Source organism: Protopterus annectens, chromosome 12.part0 (assembly GCF_019279795.1).
Source record: "Protopterus annectens isolate FY-2018-M chromosome 12.part0, PAN1.0, whole genome shotgun sequence".
Classification (NCBI taxonomy): domain Eukaryota; kingdom Metazoa; phylum Chordata; order Ceratodontiformes; family Protopteridae; genus Protopterus; species Protopterus annectens.
In genome coordinates this window covers 48975832-48999913 of record NC_056746.1, presented here as the reverse complement: position 1 = coordinate 48999913, position 24082 = coordinate 48975832, and positions in this window count along the sequence as shown.

Sequence of the window (24082 nt, the reverse complement as noted above, 5' to 3'; positions counted from 1 at the left end):
TCAGCTACATTCATATTCCTGCAGACATGCACATATGTCCACAAACAGACATGGCTACACTATGCTTATCTGTAGCTCAGCTACCCTCATAGAAGTGAATGCCATTAAAAACTGGCCTTCACTTTTTTCTTATAAAGAAAAAAGAACAGAGGGTCACCTTGCTGAGTTAGTCTACAGCCCATTTTCAGGGAGAACACATGGCTACTTAACATTATCTGTTCACCTGGATTGCCACATTGGCATGTGTGTTCCACAGATATGCTACTTTCCACAATACGACCACCTTCAGGGGAAAAATATAGTAGAGAAAATGATCTAAATTATAAAGGCTTAAAACAATGCATAAACTTTCAGGGTTATGGCTTCCACATTTCCTAAGCCTTTCTGAATTCCAGGGAGTGTTTGGAAACTGAACGTATTTTGTCACATGGCAAGTAATTATCTATACGATTCTTTATCCATGCCCTGGCTAACTGCCGTGTCAAACTGTGTACTGCTCTGTGCTTGGAAAGTAAATTAGCTGCTAATGCAGTTCATACTCCTCTGTTTGAAAACTAAATCTGCTGCTTGTAAATTATCTGTTAAATTCCTTATCACATTGTGTTAAAATTATAAGCTGTGTTATCTTTTAATTCTTGTTTGTAAATACAAATGAAAATGCTCAGTGTATGCAATGACCTTAAAATTGTTATTCATGACTTGCCCAGTTTCACCTGCAATATGAAAGGTATCCATTGCAACATGTTTATACCAAGTCATTTTTAAACATTTGATGACAACATAGTTGTTTTAGGCAATGTCCTGAAAAGCTTTGCACATAAAACATAATCCAGATAACATAAACCTGTTGCTACTCAGTGCTAGGAGCTTTAACAAAAAAAAAGTCATTCACTCCTTATTGTGGAAGCCATTGATATATGCATCTTTATATGGTCCTGGCTCAAGATCACTGAGAGCACCCCATCAGTGCAGGGTTTCTATGCCTACCACACATTCAGGCCCACTGTACCAGGTGAAGGACACTTAAGCTGGTGGTGTCTCCATATTTATGTAAAAAAACACTTCACCTTCAGACTAGTTAAACAAATTATAGAGCTACACAAGTATATTTTGTGCACTTTATCTAACCGTTCAGTGTTTCTTATCAGTACTGCTCTGGTTGTATTTATTTGCTTATCAGTGCTGCACTGCTTTTTATTTATTTTTATCAGTTATCTTATCAGTATTGCACTGGTTGTATTTATCTGCTTATCAGTACTGCACTATTTTTTATTTATTTGCATAATAGTACTGTACTAGTTTTATTTATTTGTTTGACTGAATTATTTACTTTTCAGTGTCTCCATTTATATATTTGCTGATCTCTGGTTGAATTTTTGTTTTTCTCCCACCCAACTTCTGTTGTGGTCTTATAGTTTGTGGCTTTTGCTGTTGCCAGGCCCTACTGTAAATTTGATAACGGACACTCCTCCCAGTCCCATCTCATTAGCTCATTCTACCCAATACAGAGATCATTTGGGAAGGTCAAACCCCTTAGTTCATTAACCTTGAATTTTCTTCTGTTCCTCCTCTCTCCCTTTCCACTTTACTAACAACAAAAAACACTTTATTCAGCTTCTTTTACTGTATTTGTGTTTCCTCCTCTTGCTCCATTACTTCATATTGCTTTTTCTGCTAGGTGCTGCGGTTTGTTCTCTAAAGTGTTCAATTGCATCTTTTCTGTTGCATTTGTTACTGCTTGTTTGTAGCCTGTTAAATTGTAATAGTTATTCTAAGCCTTTTAGTTTTGGTTTAAGCACTTGGGCGTTAGGCTTACCCCTTAGCTTTAGAGGTTCATAGATTAGTACTAGGCTAACTGCCCTTCTGGGCCATTTTAAACCTAGCCAATTACCTCATGTAAGAATCAAACCCTGCATCTTGTCTCTATAAGGTAAACACCTTAACCATTATGCCAACCTCCCAACACCACTCCCTTTCCCTGGCCTTCCTCTCTCAGGTTCTGACAAATATGGATGGACAATTTCCTACAGTTTCTCCTGCAAGTCTGGTTGATATGGTCAACCTGAGACAGTGTAGCAACTGCCTTATGTACACAGACAACCACCTACTACTACCACCTAGGAACGCAATTTGCAAGAGATGCAATTATATTAGGAAGCTAGAGTCTGTGCTCTCACCCTCACAAGCCAGTACATCTGGCACTGAAAAGGTTGTCAACACGATCACTACACCACAAACACCACTCACACCTACACAACACACACCTACATATGTGGAGGTCCTTAACAAAAGCATACCCAAACAAAGGAGACCGCCAAGGCAAAAGCACACGTGATCTCCACAGTCCTCCACACTACATACCATGAATAGTTCACACACCTGTCTCTCACAACCACTAAGGATTAACCATAAACTCAACATATTAGTCATAGGAGAATCCATTGTGAAACACACAGATGTGCCTCTCACCAGGCTGGATAAGGAGAAAGTCATGGTTAGTTGTCTGTCATGGGCTAGAATCCGCCATATCACACACGCACTCAAGTCTCAACAGGTACTGTTATGACTCTGTCATAGTCCATGTTGGTGTGAATGATTTGAGATGTACCTCCCTGGACTATATGAAGATAGGGATTCACTTTAGAAGCTCAAAATACTGAAATGTCGAAATTCAGTATTTCTAGCCCATAAAGTGGAATCCTGAAAAGAGCGAAAGCTCTGAAGAGCGAATTTCAAAACCTTGAATACCAGAGGTTTTGAATTTCACACTTCTGAGGTTCCGCTGTGGTTACAGATTCAGGTAAATGTGTGTGTGAGTTAAGGGTTTTGGGTAGGGGCTGTTGTGTGTGTTAGTGTGTTTTGTTGCTGTGATGTGTGTGTGCGAGCAGAGTGTAGCTTGTGTGGTGGTGTTTGTGTGTAGTGTGACCTCAGAGTTAGACTATTTAAGTAGGGTGGGGTGGGGTGCAGGGGGGCTTGCTCCCTTGTTTTTATGTAGTAGAGAGCTTGTGTTTGTGTGTGGGGAGGATGATGTGTGTGTGTGTGTGTGTGTGTGTGTGCAGTAATAGTGCAAAATTCAAAATCTCCGGTGTGCGAGATTTTGAATTTCGCACTTCTGAGTTTTCTATGTTTCAAAAATTCGACTTTATAGCTTCGAAATACTGAATTTCGACATTTCAGTATTTCGAGGATATAAAGTGAATACAAAGAGAGACATGATTGAACTCACTGAATGTGTCCCGGGCAGGTATGTCCCTAGCCTTAAGCAGCATTCTACCATCTCCCAGAATGATGCCTCAGTACAAACAGAAAATGGATGACTTTAACAATTGGCTTAGTTTCTGGTGTCATTCCAAGGGGATCCAGTACCTGACAGCCTAGGAAGATATTATCAACAGACCACGATGCTTTGCCAGAGAGAGCCTGCATCTGTCTCACTTGGGCTTCAGGCTTTTGGCAAAGGCACTTGCCTCCCCCATAGTGCCTTGTATAGAAAAAGTGATGAGGTTAAATCTACTAATATAAAAATTGCAACAAAATGCAAATTAAAGGTCATGCTGCTAAACGCTAGAAATCTAAACGTGAAACTGCACTTATTGCAAGCATTCTTAACCCTGGAAAATGCTGACATCTGCTCAGTCACAGAAACCTGGTTCAAAGCTGCGGAGAGCACCCCAGCCATACTTGGTTACTCATCCTATCATACATTCAGACCCCAAACTGTGGTTAGTAAAGCCAAAGGAGGTGGAGTTTCAATATATATCAAAGGCATACACACCTCCAGGCTGATCAAAAAGTATGACACACAGGAGACACTCCAGGTGCAGTTAATCATTGACAAGACCCCCTATACAAATCATAGCTAGCTACTGGCCCCCCAAATCTGACACAAGTACCAAATCTGCCTATCTAGACCTCTTTGAATCTATCAAGATTCAACCCTTTACCCTAATCCTGGATGACTTTAGCTGCTCAAACATAGACTGGAAGAAATACCCATTCCAGAACACAAATGCCCAGAGATTCCTCTCTTTTGTCAATACAAATGCTTTGGAAAAGCTAGCCGATACCCCCACAAGAGGTGCATAATATCTCGGACTTGATATTAACCAACATTAGTAACCACTGCAGCAGCCCTGTAGTATCATTCTCCCTTGTAAGATCTGACCACAAAGCAGTCACGTTCGAAGTCACCATCTCCCTGACCCCCTCTAGCTAGGGTCAAACAAAAAAACTTCTCCAAAGCTGATTACAGCCTCCTGATGGATGGTATAAACAGCTTCACAGCCCCCTCCTTCCTGTCTAGGAACTGGCGCCAGTATCCAAAACCTATACCAAATTACTATATGAACATTTATATAGATGCATGGAATCAGGAATACATGACATGACTAAATCATCCTCCGCAAGGAAGAGTAAATCTGTCTGGTGGACATCTGCAATAAATAAACTATAACAAAAGAAAAAAGTTGCTGTCCAGGACCAAGAAGGAGCCAGGTGCCCAATTGGAAGCAATCTCTCCTTAGCCTAAACAAGCAAATAGCACTAGTGAAATCCTGCAAAGCAAATTTCAAGTCCAAATTGGCCACATCTACTAGAGACAATCATAAGGCCTTCTTCACATGTGTCCGTAATCTCAAAGGTAGCACCCAGATCTGTTCAGAACTGGTGATCAAGGACACCACATATACAAATGTCGTAAATATAGCAAACTTGCTGGCTGACAGATTCAGCAAAAATTTCACCCCTCTGTCCCCTCCCCATCAGTAAATCAGGACATTCCCAGTACCTGCCCCACCCCTTATATCTAGGGATCAGTTCATCACTGCTCTCTCAAAGGCAAAAAATACAGCCTCCATGGTACCTGATAATATCCCAGGCTGCATCCTACATGAACTCAAACAGGAGCTTGCAGCACCATTAGGCACCCTATTCAGCCAAAGCCTGAGCACCAGCTTTGTCCCAGCTGAGTGGAGAACAGCCACTGTCATCCCTTTGCACAAAGGTGGAACATCCACCAATCTGGGAAATTATAGACCCATCAGCCTAACTAGCCTGATCTGCAAGGCCATGGAACGGATTCTCATGGACCTCATTAACAAGGACATTGGTAACCTCCAAACACTCGATCCCACACAGTTTGGCTTCGTCAAGGGGAGGTCATGTTTGTTAAATTTGGTTGACTTTTTTGAGACAGTCACCAAAGCCATGGACGAGGGGAAGACAGTGCACACTACCTACCTTGACCTGGCCAACTCCATCTACACTATTCCCCACTTGGGCATAATAGATAAACTCTCTCAACTAGGCATCAATCCGTATGTTACCAGATGGGTAGCTAACTGGCTCACTGATAGAACCCACCTAGTTAAAATAGGGGAAGCCACCTCAAGCAGTATACTCGTATTGAGTGGCATACCCCAGGGTTCAGTATTGAGGCCTCTGTTATTTGGGATATACTTTTCTGAGGTGCAGGCCAAAACCAGTGGGCTATAGCTGACCAGGTTTGCAGATGAGTGCAAGCTGGGTGCTGTCATCAATTCCCCTAGTGACGTGGACATCCTTCCAAAAGGGTCTCACCCAAACAAATGACTGGTGCCAGAAACATGGCCTCAAGCTGAATACAAAAAAAATGCATCATCGTCCCCTTTGGGGAAAGAGACATCCCCCCAAATTATCACATTAATAACATCCTAAGTACGCAATCAGTCTTGAGGGATTTGGGCACCCAGATTGATAGCAACCTGGCTTTTCACCACCATGTTGCTTCCATTGTATGGAAAGCTTTCTACATGGCCCACCTCATAAGTAAGGGTATCTCATCCAGGGGCAAGGAGGTCATAACATCCACCCCTGCTGGACAGGGACATCGGATGCTGATGAATTCTTCCATGTCCAACTTGCCTCATCAATGGCTTTGGTGACTGTTTCGAAAAAGTCAACCAAGTTTAGAAGGCATGATCTGCCTTTGACAAAGCCAAACTGGGATGGATCCAAAGTCTGCAAATTCCCTATGTCTTTATTTATGAGGTCCATTATGATCCTCTCCATGGCTTTGCAGATAAGGCTTGTCAAGCTAATGGGCCGGTAATTTCCAGGGTCGGTGGAGGCACCGCCTTTGTGAAGTGGGACCACAGTTGCAGTGCGCCACTCCTGGAGTGCGTATCCAGAGGTAAGACTATGATTAAACAGCTGTCCTAGCTGTGGGTTTAATTCCTCGTTGAGTTCGTGGAGCACACAGCCGGGGACACCATCAGGTCCCATGGATGCTGTGGTTTTTGCTTTGGAGAGAGCAGTTCTCACTTGGGCGTTGGAGATGTTTGGGGGGCTGCAATCGCTTGGTATAGATATCTCTCCTTTTGGGGGGGAGGGGGGGGAGAAGTTTGCACTGAACCTGTCAGCCAGTATGTTGGCAATATCTGTAGGATCAGTAATCTTCACATCATTTTGAACTAGTTCTGAGCATATCTGGGAGTTTCCTCCCAGGTTTCTAACATAGCTAAAGAAAGCCTTATGATTGTCTTTTGAGTCTTTAGCTATTTTCCTCAAAATTTGCTTTGGATGATTTTATGAGAGCTCTTAGTTTTTTACTTATAGTGATCAAGGGTGTCTTACCTTTTAAGGATTTTGCTCTATCTTGTAGTAGCTTCCTCCTTTTGTTGTAGAGTTTGTTTATGGCTGGGGTCCACCAGACTGGACGCTTGCCTTTGGTACAAAGAGTCTTTGTTTTGCTTGGGATTGCCTTATCCATGCAGTCCTGCAGGTGCTGGTAGAAGGCATTTGTAAGTGATTCAGCGGCTTGAGTACTGTTTTCCGCCGGCTCGGGGGCCTTAAAGGAGACCACACTAGTCTTTAGAAGTGTGAAGTCGGCTTCGAGAAGTTCTTTACTGTGGTCTTTTTATTTCAGGTGGGGTGGGATGAGGACCTCCAGCGAGATTAGTTTGTGATCTGATCTCACCAGTGAGGGGTATACTTCCGGTGTTGAACATTGTGCTCCCATGTTCGTGATGATGAGATCAAGTATGTTTTCTCCTCTTGTGGGGATGGTGACTAGTTGTTCCATGGCATTTGAGTTTATGAATTCCAGGAACTTTTGGGCTAGGGTGTTTGGGCTTGAGTAGTGTTCCCAGTCTATATTAGGGTAATTGAAGTCACCTAGTATGATGGTGTTTGGTGATACATTTATCCCTCTAGTGTTTTCAGGAAGGCCATGTGAGGTTCCTGAGTTTGTGAGGGTGGCCTGTAACATGCTACAATTTGCAGAGCAGTCTTGCCTATGGTTAATTGCACCTGGATGGTCTCCGATGCATCGTCGTTGCCACCAGTCTTGAGGTGTGGGTGTCCTTGATGAATATGGATACCCCCTCCTTTCTTGGTATTGTCCGGATTTTGGGGCGGAACGCATGATAAGAGGTAAAACCTGATAGTGCTGGGGTGCTCTCAGGAGCCTTGAACCAGGTTTCTGTCACTGCACAGACATCGATGTTCTCCATACTGAGAAGGGCCTCGAGTGCGTGCATTTTGAGATTTAGACTTCTGGCATTGAGCAGCATTACCCTTAGTTTTTTCCTTTTTGTGTTCTAGGGTGGTAGGTTTAGAATTTGAGCCTTGCCTAAAAAAGGCACTATGGGGGTGGCAAGAGCCTTTGCCAATATCCGGAATCCCAGGGGTGACAGGTGCAAGCCGTCCCTTGCGAAGCAGCGTGGCTTGTCCAGCATGTCATCCCAGGCAGACAGACATTGGATCCCCTTTGAATGACACCAGAGTTTAAGCCAATTGTTAAAGCTGATCATCTTATCTCTGTATTGTGGCATCATTCTTGGTTGTGGCGTCATTCTTGGTCCATTTAATTCCTTCTCTCCTACCACTGCTATTGCCCATGCTAACATCCTCCATAACCAGTTCCAGCACACTAAACCTAAATTGGTGGTTATCTCCATATGTTGGCACGTGCTTAGCAATAGCACTATAGTTCTGTCCTCTCTTCAAACAATACATATGGTCTCTAATATGTTCCCTCAAACGTCTGTTCGTTTTACCTACGTAAAATGCTTTACAATATATACAGCGAGTAAGATACACTAAATTTTTACTGTTACAGTCCACATTGACTGTAACAGCATATCTTCTTGCTGTATCAGGGTGTTCAAATACCAAATCCTCAGAAATATATGTAAAAAAATTAGTTATTACATCTTCTAGTTCCCCCACCATGTGTGTGAGGCCTTACATCACTATTACTTCTTGGATAACCGTCTCTGAGTGATTTACTGTTCTTGTATACCATGTGGGGTTTCTCGCCTACTAAATGTGTTATTTCACTATCAACCTGCAGGACATGCCAATTTCTTTCCAATATTCCTTTAAACACCCTGTTATCACTAGTATATGTGAATGTAAATGCCACATTATCAAAACTCTTATTCCGTTTAGTGCTATTATAACCACCAGCTGAATAATATGTCTTTGCTCTATTCACCCTAGTATCTCTAGCATAATTACATGCCTCCATAATATCACTTCCACTATAACCTCTCCCCTTAAAATCATTTTCCAGTTTCCTAAGTTCCTGGGTATTGACTAGAGTATCTAAGGTAATTTCAAACCTAGACTTTTCATCCCAATGTAATACCATAGATACTCTAGTCAATACCCAGGATTGTATTTAGTAATGACTTTCCATGTCCAGGAGGGTTGTGGGTGCTATCCCCAGTAAGAATTGATGGTACAGTGCCCCATCCACTCATCCAGGTTCCTTTTGAACAGTGTCATAGAGGTGCTCTGCTTTACATGAGCTTAGTAACCTGCTATGATCATATAATCCTATCTCCCACATTTTCCTATACTTCTTTCTTTTGATGGATTCCTGGACGTCTGCATTCCACCAGCAGCTTTCCTTATGTACATTATTTCCATTCCCACTATCTGTTCTGTAATCCTCCCAAAAGCTGTTTTGAGATGCTGCCATTATTCAGCTGCACCTATGTCCTCTTTTTCTTGAGGTGTTAGAGCCCTGAGTAATTCCTTGAACTGTTATACTTTCTCTCCAATCAACCTCCAGGTCTTTAGCCTCATTTCTGTTGACCTTACAGCCTTCTCTGACCACTGATTACAGCTGATTTTGGCAACCAGTGGATTCTGCTGTGGGCCGACTGTTTCACTGAGGATTACTTTGCAATTGCTGATTCTACCCCAGTGCTCTTTCCTTACTTGGAGGAAGTCTACCCAAGTTGCATGTTTACCATTCTTGTATGTGATCTTGTGACTGTTTCTCTTTCTGAACCATGTGTTGGCTACTATGTCTATTTGTTAGAACTATGTGACCCAGAGCAGTCCTCATACCTTGTTCTGTGTCTGTTCTGTTATGCATTCAGGTCATCCATTATCAAGACCAACTTGTGTTGTACTACTTTATCTAGTAGGTCCTGAAACCGCTGTCTGAAAACACACTTTTCCTCACTATTGCAACCCTGCTGCAGGGAGTAGGCTGATATTATGAATACTGACCTATCAGTAGGCTGAAGGCTGATTACCATGAGTCTGTCACTCACTGCCTTCTGAAGCATGTCATGACAATGCCTGCACTAGCCTGTCCTCCTCCTGAGTAGTAGATTCTGGATCCCAAGCCAAGTGGCTTTGCCGCACTGCCCCCTCCATCTTGTCTCTTGTGTGTGTGTATGTATATGATGTCCAGTCTTCTCCTTACAATCATGTCATCCACTTCCATGCCCAGTCAGGTCAGTGAGCCTACATTGACTGTAGTCATTTTTAATTTGGATGATGCAGTGGTGCAGCGGTAGTGTTGTCACCTCATAGCAAGAGGTTCTCTGGTTCGATTCTCGGCTGGGGTGCCTTCTCTGTGGAGTCTGCATGTCCCCCCTGCATTCGTGTATGTTTCCTCTGGCTGCTCCAGTTTCCTCCCATGGTACAAAGACATAATGCCTGGAGCATTTCTCCCCAGGCCTCTGCTGAAAATTGGCTTCCTTCCAAGTCAGACTTTCCCAGTTAATAAATGTTAAATAAATAAATAAAATAAATTCATGGTTGGGACAACAGAGCTATTTCAGATAACCCAAGCTGGGCAACTGGCTTATTGATCCATGGCTGGGCTTTATGGCAGGCACACACTGGCCAATAGGGGCACATACAAGACACAGACAGAACATCCAAACTTCAAATAGGCATTGGTTAGAGGTCAGAATCGAACCGTGTACATTATTCATGGGAGGTGAAGATCTTAACCATTATTCCAACTGTTGCTGTATGACTTTGGATGAAAAAAATGTTTTCCCTTCTTTGGGGTAACTTACCACTACTGTTTGTTTCCAAGTCTAAGGTAAGTACATCCCTCTCCAGAAAAATATTGTAAAAAGCACTAGCTATATTTTTACTATCGCCTGTTTGTTTTCTTTTTCCCACACTTCTATTAGAATTCCATCACTTCAGTCTTTTCTCCTTGTATTTTGAATTCTTATTGCTTCTTTAATTTCAATCCTTTATTTTTTATAATGACTTGCTGTTTCTATTTCTTTTAACTAAGAAAGTTGTAACTATCAAATAAATTACTATTTCCTGTGTGCTGGTCTCAGCCTCTGCATCTTGTCTATATAGTGACTTAATAATTTATCATCACATTTATTTATTTAACATTTGTTGACCGGGAAAGTCCGACTAGGTTCCACAGATCCTGTTTTCAGCGGAGGCCTGGGGAGAAATGCTCCAGACGCATGTCTTTAGAATGTGGAAGGAAACCAGAGTACCCGGAGGAAAGCCACGCGAGCGCAGGGAAAACATGCAATCTCCACACAGAAGGCACCCCAGCCGAGAATCGAACCAGAGAACCTCTTGCTGTGAGGCGACAGCATTAACCGCTGCACCACTGCGCCGCCCTTTACCCCCCCGGGTCCATTTCTTCCCTACCATTATCATAATTCTTGATTTTATTTATCCTTTCAACCTTCTGTTACTTCAGAAAATGAGTTAACAATTTGGTTGTTCTAGGGTAATTGTCAAAAACAGTTTTAAAATAATTTCTATATGTTCTTTCATATCCTCCATGTACTGTTGCATAGATATTCTAGCTTCTTTCATTTGCCCTTCAACCTGCTGTGTTCCACTTATTATTTTTTGAATCTCTAAGGCCATTACTTTTTAAGCCCTCTATATATATATTGTAACTATCAATGCTCATCATTCACACTGCCTCAGTGGCATATGGGTACTGTGCACACAAACTCACACTGGCAGCTTTCCAGTCTTACTGCCAGCTGTAGGACTTGCACAGTTGAATCTCCTCACCAGCCTGCATTGGTGGATTATATATATATATATATATATATATATATATATATATATATATATATATATATATATATGGAACCCGGACACTTGCATGAATTTAGCAAAAATAACATAAAATATACTTATAATAAAAGAAAAAAAACAGCCACCAAGGACAAAAACGGTAGTCTTAAACTGTGTATAAATTAGATTTAATAAAATACCAAAACGTGAACAAAATGACTAAGCCCTTTCACCAGATAACAACACTGGCTTCTTCAGAGTTATTTGGTATTACAGGCATTTCACTTAAATAATGAACTGTATAATTAATTGATTGATTAATTGTCAAACCAGCTAATCAAAAAGTTTATACAACAAAACTAGTTACACTTCAATCGCTAATGTCAATTTAAAATCCACTTCTTGTCATCCATTACAAGAAATAAATAGTTCAAAATACATAAATGGAAAAACAGGCAGAAAAAATCTTTGTGTACCTTAATAATACTATAAACCTGTGCAAAAGATCCTGCCATATTTTGTATATATATATATATATATATATATATATATATATATATATATATATATATATATTAAATAGTGTTGTTGAGTCTTTCGGCTTTTCCCGGTTAGGAGTCGCCACAGCTTAACTCCGGTCTGCTAATGATTGGTAGTTGATTTTTACGTGCCGAGTTACCAACCCTGATGCACAGCCTTCAACGAAGGTATGCCCATTCACGCATGTCTCCACGTAGAAGACGCTCTAGCTGAGAATCGAACCGGACAGCGTCTTACTGTGAGGCGACAACGCTACCGCAGCACCACCACTGCGGGTATATTAAATAGTGTAAATGTTTAAAATTGTTAATGTTATTGTTCTCTCATGTTCGATTCTCAGCTAGAGCGTCTTCTGCGTGGAGACATGCGTGAATGGGCGTACCTTCGTTGAAGGTTGTGCGTCAGGCTTGGCAAGCCGGTACGTAAAATCAACTGCCAAGCATTAGCGGACGGGAGTTCTGCTGTGGCGACCCCTAACCGGGAAACGCCGAAAGACACAAACAAACATTGTTCTCTCATGTTCAATGCTTAAACTTGGTTTGCTTTTAACTTTAAGATGGGCATCAAAGACACCCCATCATTCAATCCAGGTAGCTTCAAAGCATTAAGCCTGAGTTGCCACTCTGTTTCCAAAGCACCAATTTTATTGTTAACACCACACCCCCTTTCAGTGGTGACCACCCGATCAATGACAAAAAACACACATTTTTTAAAATTCGTGCATTTTTTAGTGTGTAAATAAAGTGCATTATGTTCGTCTTTTCTTTTTATGCATCTCAAGTGTTCCGAAATCCTATCCCGTAATCTACGGATGGTCTTACCCACATAAAACGCTTCACATGAGGTGCAGGAAGCGACATAAACTAAACACTTAGTATTACAATTACATAACCCTGGACATGAAATGGTGTATTTATAGTCCTTAACACAAAGGTAAGGACCATCATTAATGTATCTACACAAACCACATTTTTTCATAAGTGATTTTTTACAAAAATTCACTTCCCTTTCAAGAATGCCTTTGAGGTTATTACCTCTGCTATACACTGTTGAGGGTTCTAAACCTAAAACCTCTTTAGTACGATCACTTAAACAGAACTTCCAAGCATTCCTCAAACATGAGCCCTGTCATTATATTTTAGTACAAACATGGCACCTAATTTATCTTGCCTATCCTCATTGTCAGTGACCATTACTTTATTCCATAATATAGGAATGTAACATGTTTCTCTTTTTTTCATAACCTCTTTTTTAATGTTAAGTAACAATTTCAAGGGGTACCCCCTATCTAAAAACATTCTTATCAATTTATAAATTTCTTCTTTGAAAGTATCATTGTCACTGACCAACCTAGATGTTCTTACCATCTGTCCCTTTATGATACCATTTCTCTGATGAAAAGGGTGATAACTATTAAAATGCAAAGGTGAATTAGAATAGGTCTCTTTTCTGTAAATGTTACTAGAGAGACCTTGTGGTGTTTTCTTGATAGTAATATCTAAAAAATTAATTTCCTCATTATTCCAAGCATAAGTGAATTTGAGAAATTCAGTTGTAGCATTTAAAAAAATCAATAAACTCAACAATTGTTTGTTCATCACCCTTCCACAAAATTAATACATCATCCAAAAACCGATTATATAGAATGATGTCTTTATATTTTGAGGGAAAGATGGACAGTTTTTCCCATGTAAGTAGTACCAAATTAGAGAGAACAGGAGCACTTTTAGCTCCCATCGCAACACCAGTTAACTGCTGATAGATTTCACCCTCAAAACTAATGAAGTTGTTTTTTAAAATAATTTCCATTAAGTCAATCAGCAGATTAATTTTACTTTTGTCTATTGTTGTACTGTTTTAAGAGACTCTCATGGAACATGGTTAAACCATGTTCATGCGGAATAACGGTAAATAAATTGACAACATCCACTGTTAAAAAAACAAAGCTACTATTGTTGTCTTTAACCTCCCTAAGCATTTCAAGGCAATGCCATGAGTCTCTTAAAATATGTACAGCTTCTTCAACTGCACTTTTCGACCAAGCGTCCATAAAGGAAGCCAGGGGCTCTGTCTTAGAGCCCCTAGCAGCAACAATCGGTCTAAACAGGGGGTTGTTAATTCCCTTGTAGACCGTGGGAATCTCAAAAATTGTTTGCAAAATAGGAAATTTTACTGTTAAGTAATCATATTCTACTTCATTAATTACCCCCTGAAATAATGCATCCTGTAAAAAAAGGTCTATCTTTGAATAAGCTCTGTTTACTTTAGTTTTTGATACCCTATTATAGGTTGACTCATCATTCAATATTTGAGTCATTCTGACACAATAATCAGTCTTGGTCATAATTACCATCCCCCCACCTTTGTCAGGTTTCATAAACCTGTATTGTTGATTTTGTTTCAAGTTTCTCAACAACAGTCTTTCTTCCTTTGTGAGGTTATCTGTAACATAACCATCTTGTAATACGATCTTTCTAAATTCAGTTTCAACAACTCTCTCTAATAACATAACCTCAATATTAGGTGGGGGGATGAAAGTACTTCTTCTCTTAAGAGACTTGACCAGTTCAATCTCACTAATATTGTTATTGTTATTACAATTGTTGGAAAAAAATCATTTTTAAATTTAACTGTCGCATAAATAGTTTAAGGTTAACCAAAACTTGAGCTATATCCAACCTGAAGGTTGGTACAAAGTTAGTACCCTTACTTAATAATTCAAAATGGGTATCTTGTATTTCCATGTCTGTGTAATTGTAGATTTAAAACCCATAGATGAATTGTTATCATTAAAGTTGACATTATCACTATAACAATTGAAAGTCACCATACTCATATTTTCAATTTCACATTCTTGATTAATATAAATTGTAGGTACCTGGAAATTTCAAGTGGTTTCAGGAACATCAACACTATTCAACTGTTCCAACTAAATCAAAACTACTGTCACAAAAGCAAAAACTGTTATCAAACTGACATGTCTCAGGGTTAAAAACTTTGTCACAAGTCTCTAGTAGTAACAACTTCTGCCCCCCCCCGACCGTTTTCCAATACTGATGTTGTACATTCCTGTCTGTTTGTCCTCTGTTTATCAGTCTTTCTGACCTCCTTAATCCAGTCTGTTGTTCTAAAAAACATTCTTCTCGATCAATATTGTCATTAAAATTGATTTGTTCTTCATTAATTGGTCGTTCATCACCTGTCCGTATATTACCCTTTAGTTTAGTGCCTGGAGAGTAGGCACAATTGTTCTTATAGTCTAAAGTGTCTCTGTTAAGTTTTTTGTGTTTAATGACAAGATTTTTATTAACAAAAGACTCAACGTTTTTAAGCGGTTTTTCAAAATTTTCTTTTTGTTGAGAGAAAAGTAAATCATTAGTAATACTGGCATTTAAACTATTGATTTCATCTTGTAGTTTAACCAGTTTTAACTCATTACGCACAGTAATGTCTAACATCTCCATACCTGTTTTGTTGTAGAGTGTAAGCAATTCACGAAAAGCTACAGTCCCCTCTTCCACTCCCATAGGGAGTTTCCATAATCGCAATCCTTTTGGCACTTGGCTAAGCTCCATAGATTTTTTTTTGAGAAATAAATTATCTAATTGTATAGCTCTAAATTTAATACAAAGTTTCTCAAAGTTAAAAATCTGTTCTTTTAACGTTGGTAAAGATTTCCTCGCCTCTTGCAGGCCTGAAATTTCAGTTCCAAACACCGGAGTCTGAAACCAAGATTTCAAATTGCGTTGCCCACCTTTGGTAATGTGACTAGTGTTCGCCATTGGTGACGCTTTATTCAAGTTTTGATGTTTTGACACAGCGCCACTGTAAGATGTAGAAGCAACATTATCTTTAGTCAATGCACCATTAATCGGTGAATGGAGCATAAATAATTCCATTTGTGAATTAGTGGGACTGCTAGCCAGTATCTCTTGCCCCTCCTCTAATCCACCAGCGTGAAGCTTAATAAGTTTCTCTACCACGTTAGCTGTTTTTTTTCTTTTATTATAAGTATAGTTTTTTTCTGTTTGGGTTTTATTTTTACTGTTTTAAATCGGCCCAGAGGACGAGTTAGTGTTCTTCTGGTGTATTGGATTTGGTCGTTCACATTATTCGTTATGGAAAGCATACTTAAAGAACTGGCTAATGTGGTAGAGAAACTTATTAAGCTTCATGCTGGTGGATTAGAGGAGGGGCGAGAGATACCGGCTAAAAGTCCCACTAATTCACAAATGGAATTATTTACGCTCCATTCACCAATTGATCAATCGATCAATCGATTAATTATACAGTTCATTATTTAAGTGAAATGCCTGTAATACCAAATGACTCTGAAGAAGCCAGTGTTGTTATCTGGTAAAAGCGCTTAGTCATTTTGTTCACGTTTTAGTATTTTATTAAATCTATTTTATACACAGTTTAAGACTACCATTTTTGTCCTTGCTGACTGTTTTTTTCTTTTATTATAACTTGCATGAATTTAACTTTCACTGAAAGTCAAATTCTCGCTCACACATACCCGAAATTGCTGTTCATCGAAGCAGCAATTTCGGGTATGTGTGAGTGGTGTGCTGGTCGCACTGCGGTGCGAGTAAGGGAATATTCCTTTACTCCACTGTAGTGCGACCTTGGAGTGAGAATATTTAAGTAGGGGGGTGTGGGGGGTACAGGTGGGCAAAGCTCCCCTGCAAAAACATTTAATTAGTGTTCTTTTTCACAGTTTAACGGAAGCACTTTTTCGATTAAAGCGTTTTCATTAAACTGTGATCAGTATATATGGATTTGGACACTTGCTTTTTCGCACAAGTGTTCTAGATCCATATATATATATATATATATATATATATATATATATATATATATATATATATATACACACACAGACACACACATGTATCTAATACACTCGCAGATATATATACACGCTATATATATATATATATATATATATATATATATATATATATATATATGTGTATGCGTATGTGTGTGTGTGTATAGCTGTGCTACCTTTTTCTGTTTTAATATCCTTCATATTTTCTACTGCTGCTAATCTCTCTAGGAATTATACCTTTACAGTCATGTTGTTTGTATACTTAAAACTGCTTTTAGCAGCTATGGGGTTTTTCTAAAGTGCTCTATGACTTGTATTGGGAAACTGAAGTGCTGTGATGTCAGTTGAACACCAGGCTTCGTGTTTCTGTTTATTGGCTTCATTTGCAAGTTCTTGCAGGAAATATTAATATGACATATTTTTCTTCATTTGTATGCTGTTTACTACGGCTTTAACACTGCTTTAGCTGTTTTTATCGTTAAATCACAGTTGTACCACAAATTACTTTATTTGCATTTTCTGTGGAGATTTTTTTTTTTTAAATTTGGACAAGGGAACCTCTACGTAAATGCTTATTTATGGTGTTTAAAAAATTTCTTTTTTGATTTAAGGGCAAAGATTTGGCTTTTTGCCACTTTTTGTACAATGGATTTTACTTTATTACTGTGACTGTGTATGTTGCTGTTTACTACACTGTACAAGTTGTAGAACAAGACTTAGCAGCACAATTTCAACTGTTTCTGCTATATTTTATGTTGCTATGTGGGAACATAGTTTATATGTTCTGTTATTGCTGCCCTTAGTCAGTTTTTAATAGTGTCGGTGTGTTATTCTGGCTGGCATTTTTTCCAGATTTAATGAAATGAGCAGCCCCCCCCCCCATCAAATTCAGTTGCACCTAAAAAGGAAAAAAAAATCAAAAACAACCTTCACTTGTGGTTTGTAAATCTGTTGTTACCTTAAGCCGGTCCACAAACCACTTACCTTTTTTTCCCCATTACACTGTAGTGTGAGCCCCCAACCATCTATGGTACGGTGGGTGACGCACATCCTCCAGGGCTGTTCCAGTACCTGGTTCAGGTATGAGAGAAACAAACCCTTTAGGTGCAGGACAGGTCTTGAGACCCCTTGCCAGACATAATACTCTGTCCCAAGAGATTTTTGTCCTTTAGTATAGTGTAGTTTAGTGCACATTAAGAAGAAACTGAGACTTCACTACACCGCAGAAAATCAGGTCACTACCATATATATCCTGATGTGGTTTCATTAGCTAACAGTGTTTTACAGTTGGCGAATATCACAATACTCGTATTCAGAATGACGATGCGGCTTCCTTGTCTAGAGCGCAGTCTAGCACTGCAGATTTTGATGGGGACTCTGCAGTCAGTAGTGAATACTCTTGAATCCATTCAGTCTGATTCTTTGGAAGGTGAACAGATTTAAAAACCTAAGCAGGTGTTTACCTTTCCACATATGCCAGCTCGGTTTAGAGATATATGCACTGGAAGCCGTCTGAAGCTACACCATGGATTGACAAACTTTATGATCTCATTGAGGATGAGATTCCAAATGTTTTGTCCCTTCCTCTTCTGTTATTGGCCTTCGAAGATGTCTATAAAACTGCATGTGAATCAGACTGGCTACTGACCCGGTTCCTAAAAAGGTTTTGAGGAAGTGCAAGGTGTACGTTGATCTTGCTGCTCTCCTTGCTCCATTGTCAGCTGACCCGGCTGCAGTTTCTTTAGCTGCCAGTTCCAACAAGAGAGACAGGGCTTCTTCTAATTAAGTTGCCGGATAAAACTGGCACGTGGTTAGAATCTCAGGGAAAATAGTTGGGTCAGTCTGTATCTTTGCCTGCTGAACAAAAGTGTTATATGAATGAGATTGTTTCTAATGTGACTCATGGTTTGAGACGTGCTTTGATGAGTGTCTTGAAAGGTGCAGAAATTATTTCTGGAAAAGCAAGAATAATCCAAAGCACGCCGACCAGCTAATCAACTTCAAAAAGGTGCACCAGCCACTAAGCCCAGAAACTTTATTAAAGATTAAGTGCTTTCGTTCCATATTACATAACGGAACTTCATCAGAATCAGCTGATGTTCTTCGTGTTTCACTGTTGCAGTCATCACATTTGGGTTATCCCTGCCAGGGTAGCCCTCAGTCTGCCCGAATACCAGAGGCTTAGTATTTTTGCGTTGGTTGTTGTCACTCCAGGACTGGCGTCAGGTCATCAGTGGTATAAAAACAGGTAGCTGATGCCATTACGTCAGTCTTTCTTGCCAAGGAGCCCAAAGCAGAAGCAGTTTGCATGAGTGCCAGTCGGCCGCTACCTGAGTTTTTCGTTTCCGAATTGAAGTTGAAGTCTTCTAAAGCTAAGTACCCCATTGGGGATCCTTTTTTCTTGCTCTAACCGATGTCAGAAAAAGTTAACAATTGTCTCGTCTGTAGAAAGCAAATACCACACCGAGACTTTCATTCTTAATGCGTCACTTGTTTAGGCCCAGACCATGATGTCCCCTGCTATCGCTTTTGTGCTTTGTTCAGTGCCAGAACTATGTCATTGGGCCCTTATTGTAGCTAGATATTTTTGCTCTCAGTCCTCGAATTCTGATATGGCTTTGTTAAGCCATCTGACAACTGATCTTCCGAAAAAAACGTAAGGATAAAGACAGACCACACAGATCCAAAACTTCCGACGACGCTTCCGTTAAGCTAGTCATCAGTTCTCCGGTCCTCAGTGAGGCGCTTTTGCAGCCTCTGATGCTCGCTTCTGTGGATTTGCATGCCGCTACCGAGACCCTTTCGAAGTCCGGTATGACACGAGACTCTTAGACTAAGGATCCTGCGGATGTCTCTACCTTGGATGAGTCCAGAGCCACTGAGCAGGCACTGGCTTCCAAGGAAGTACTTTGCACTACCGATACTCGACACAGACCGACTTCTTTCCCATCTACAGTTCTTTCGAAAACTACCGAGTTTCTAAGGCCCGGAGTATGAACCACACCCAAAAAACGATGACTCATGCTCAGGCACCTGCTTCCTTGCCTCAGTCTCAAATGCTTAAAATGATGGAAGACCTTATAATGCTCATCAGTCTGATGACTCTGATGCACCTGAATATGAAGATATGCATCCCCTCTCTGCTTATGAGGATTCTGATACAGAGGAATCCATCCCTTCAGCCTCTCCACTCGAGGACTTTTCCTTTGGGGAAACCCTACATACTTTAAGGGAGCATTTCCAATGGGAATGTCAAGACTATCCTCGGTCAAAAAAAGAGACTCAGGGAATTCTTAGATCTTCCACAGCATCCTCCTGTCCTGGATGTTGTGGATGATGTTTTTATGGAATCCAGTTTGACTCCTGACACCCTCCCTCCTGCTCCCAGGAAACCTGACAGGTACTATAGAGTTCCTGACTCTCACAAATTTCTTTTTAAAAATCCTACTGGTGACCCCAAGGTTATCTCTCAAGGACCTAAAGGAATCAAAGCAACTTCAGCTAAGAACCCCACCCCCTCCGATAGGGATTCCCGGGCATTAGACAGGGTAAAAAAGTATACACCTCTGCTACTCTTGCTATTAGAGCATTAAATTGTCAGTTCCATATGCTGAAATATCAGCAACATATCATGAAACTCCTTAAACAAAAAATATCTTCTTTCTCTGCTTGTGCAGAAAATAGAGTTACAAGAGTTAATGAATTCTGCAAGTCAAGTAACTAAGCACAACTTACAATGTGGTTTTGATGCCCTAGAAGCATCTTGCAGGGCACCAGTCACTGGTTCTGTACTTAGAAGGCATGCTTGACTTAAGGAAATGACCTTGCCAGACCATGTCAAATTCAAATTATTGGACGCACTCTTGCACTAAGACAACTTATTTGGCACCAAGGCAGAAGAGGTCTTAAAAAAGATGGAAGAAAAAGCTAAATCTATGCAGACAGACTTCTTACAGGTCCAGCCACCAGGTTCAGTAGGCATTGCCCCTCCAAGCACTGGTCCTTTCTTGCCCCCCCAGGGTCAGCTCAGCCCAGACACAGGGGAAGCAGCCCCCCCCCCAGACAACAGCCCCAGGGAATGCAGAGATCTAAGCAATGGAGTTCCTCCTCTTCAAAACCAGGGAGTGCAAAACCACCCCCTTATGGTAAGAGCTCACAATGACATTACACCTACATCCCCTCCCTCTGCCCACCTGCATGTGCTCCTAGGAGGAAAACTCTCCTTCCACGCAAGCAACTGGGCCACCATCACCAACAACTACTGGTCCTCAACATAGTGTCTCAGGGATACAAATTTTATTTCTACACTCTGCCAACCCAAAAAGAGTTCCCAGATCTTCCCCCAAACCAGTGGGCAGAAGCCAAAAAGCAAGTCCTTTCCCTGCTCTCTAGGAGGGCAATAGAGCATGTTCCTGCAGAACAGTTAGGCCAAGGTTTCTACCCCATCCTCGATCTATCCATTCTAAACACCTTTCTGGTGATACCAAAATTCAAAATGCTCACCCTCCAGCAACTTCTTCCTATGCTTTCCAAGGATACTTGGTTAGCCACCCTAGACCTAAAAGAGGCCTAACTACACATCCCAGTCAGGGAATCATGCAGGAAATACCTACATTTCAGAGCAGGGATCACTGCACTTCCCTTTGGCTTATCCACTGCTCCCAGGGTTTTCACGAAATGTCTGGCTCCCGCCATTGCTTTTTGCAGACAAAGAAATATTCAAATTTACCCATACTTAGACAACTGCCTGATTCAGGCAGACAGCCAAGAAAAGCTGCTCAAGCACCTGACCTTTGTAAAGGACCTACTGACCTCCCTGGGGTATACTATCAACGAAAAGAAATCCAAACTAGTACCCACACAAAAAAATTGTAATCCTGGGAGCAAGCCTGGACACAGCATCCCAGATGGCATTCCTTACACCAGAAAAACAAACCTACCTGACAGCCTACTTCTCTTCTCTCAACTAGCCACAAGGACCCAGTTATCTGCAAGGAAAATCCTGAAAGCTATGGAGTTCATGGCATTTTGCATTCTACTTATTCCATATGCCAGACTGCATATGAGGAAACTACAGTGGTACCTAAAAAGCCTTTGGTGTCAGCACTCTCAAGACCTGGAAACTCTTATACCAATGATACCTTGTCTAAGGAAAGATTTTCTTTGGTGGGCAGCAGCATGCTACCACAACAAGGGACTTCCCTTCTCACAACCCCACGCCACCCAGACCCTCACCACAGATGCATCAGACTATGCCTGGGGTGCACACCTGGATGGCAGGTGCATTCAGGGCCAATGGATCCCAAATCAAATACATCTGCACATCAACCAAAAAGAGATGTTAGCTGTTCACGCCCTGACAGCTTTCAGACTCCTACTCTCCCCGGGGCCTCTACTGATCAAAACAGACAACCCCACAGTGATGTGGTAAATCAACAAGCAGGGAGGGACTCTCTCTTATCCCCTGTGCAGGCTCGCCATGACCCTTTGGCACACGGCCTCAGCCATGCAACTACACCTGTTAGCACAGTTCCTGCCAGGCTCTCTAAACTCTCTGGCAGACAACTTAAGCAGAAACCTGCTAGACCCACACAAGTGGCAGCTAGACCAAAGAACCTTCACCCTTGTAACCCTGAAATGGGGCACCCCGAAGGTAGACCTCTTTGCCTCCCACTCCAATCATCAGCTCAGTAAATTCTGCACCAGGGAACCTCACAGCAAGGCCTGGAAAGTGGATGCTCTGTCCTTCCAGAGGGTAAATCTCTTGGTCTGTGCATTTCTCCCTCTACCACTTATTTCAAGGGTACTGCTCAAAATAAGGGAGGAAAAACCAAGGACAATCCTGATTGCCCCAGACTAGCCATGCCAGCACTGGTACCCACTACTGCGCAGCCTGCCACCATGGAACCTACCTCAGATCCCAACACTCCTGACCCAGAGGAATGGAGAATTCATGCATCCCCAATTGCAGACCCTCAGTCTGGTAGCCTGGCTTATTCCCTGACCTCTCCTCAAGCTGCCAGTCTAAGCAAACAAGTTCTAGATTTTGTACGTGAGGCCAGACGCCCCAGCACTAGAAAGTCTTATGCTGACAAGTGGAAAAGGTTCTGCACCTAGATCCAGGCTAAGGGAGCTGGAATGGCACAACCCTCCTTATCTCTCATCCTGGATTACCTGGCAGACCTACTACACAAGGGTCTATCCTTCTCTTCTATTAAAATTCATGCCTCTGCCATCTCTGCTCATTTCAGCACAGAGCCACCTCTTTTCTCGCACCCTCTCATCAAACAGTTCCTAAGAGGGGCTAAAAACTTGAGGCCACCCAGAAGAGCTCCTACCCCAGCTTGGGACCTAAACTTTATATTGGAATAGCCCCCCTCCCCACTTTGAACCTGCAGCTTCAGCAGAGTTAACATTTCTCTCTTGGAAGACATCCTTGCTTCTGGCCATCACTTCAACTAGAAGAGTATCAGAGCTACAAGCACTTATGGCTGTAGAGCCATTCACCATTTTCCATGCTGACAGGGTCTCCCTCAGGTCTAACCCATCCTTCAAGCCAAAAGTGGTGTCCAGTGTGGCTCTCAACCAATCCATTCATTTGCCCACCTTTTTCCGCAAAACAAGGGGGAAATGATTCTGCACACTCTAGACATGCACAAACAGCTCAGATTCTACGTAGACAGGACTAAATCTTTTAGAAAAACTGATCAATTGTTAGTCAGCTTTGCTGCAGGAGCAGAGGGCAAGGCCATATCCAAACAAACAATTTCCAAGTGGATAGCACACTGCATCCATTTCTGCTACAAACAGCATGGAAAACCTTCCCCCAAGGGGGTCAGGACACATTCCACCAGAGCAACCTCCACCTCTGCAGCTTTCCTCAGAGGGGTCCGCAGCAGGGACATCCTGGAGGCTGCAACATGGACATCTGTTCATACCTTCACCAAGCATTATCACCTGCCTGTCTTCTCCAAATCCAGGACAGGCTTTGCCACTGCAGTCTTGCAAGGGCATCCTAGCCAGCCCCCAGTCTTCTTGACTGCCTCCACCCTTTTCTTCAGCTTTGGGAACCAACCCAAATGTAATGACTGCAACAGTGAAACGCTAAGAGCATAGTACAGTTGTGTACACTTACCATAAATGTAGATGTTTGAGTGTATTCACTGTTGTAGTCCAGGTTTCCCACCCTCCATCCCCCTTGTCTTCTCTCTCTCTCTCTCCTTACAAGGAATTTGTGGTATTTACTTTTTACTGGTGGTGTTTTCCTCCACCATAACTTAGCTCCTTATTGGGGGGGCTCCTGACATTTGGGGCAAGAAACACTGATGTAATGATGTCTGCTGCCTGTTTTTATACCCCTGAAGACCTGACATCAGTCCTGAAGCGACAGCAATGGACACAGAAATA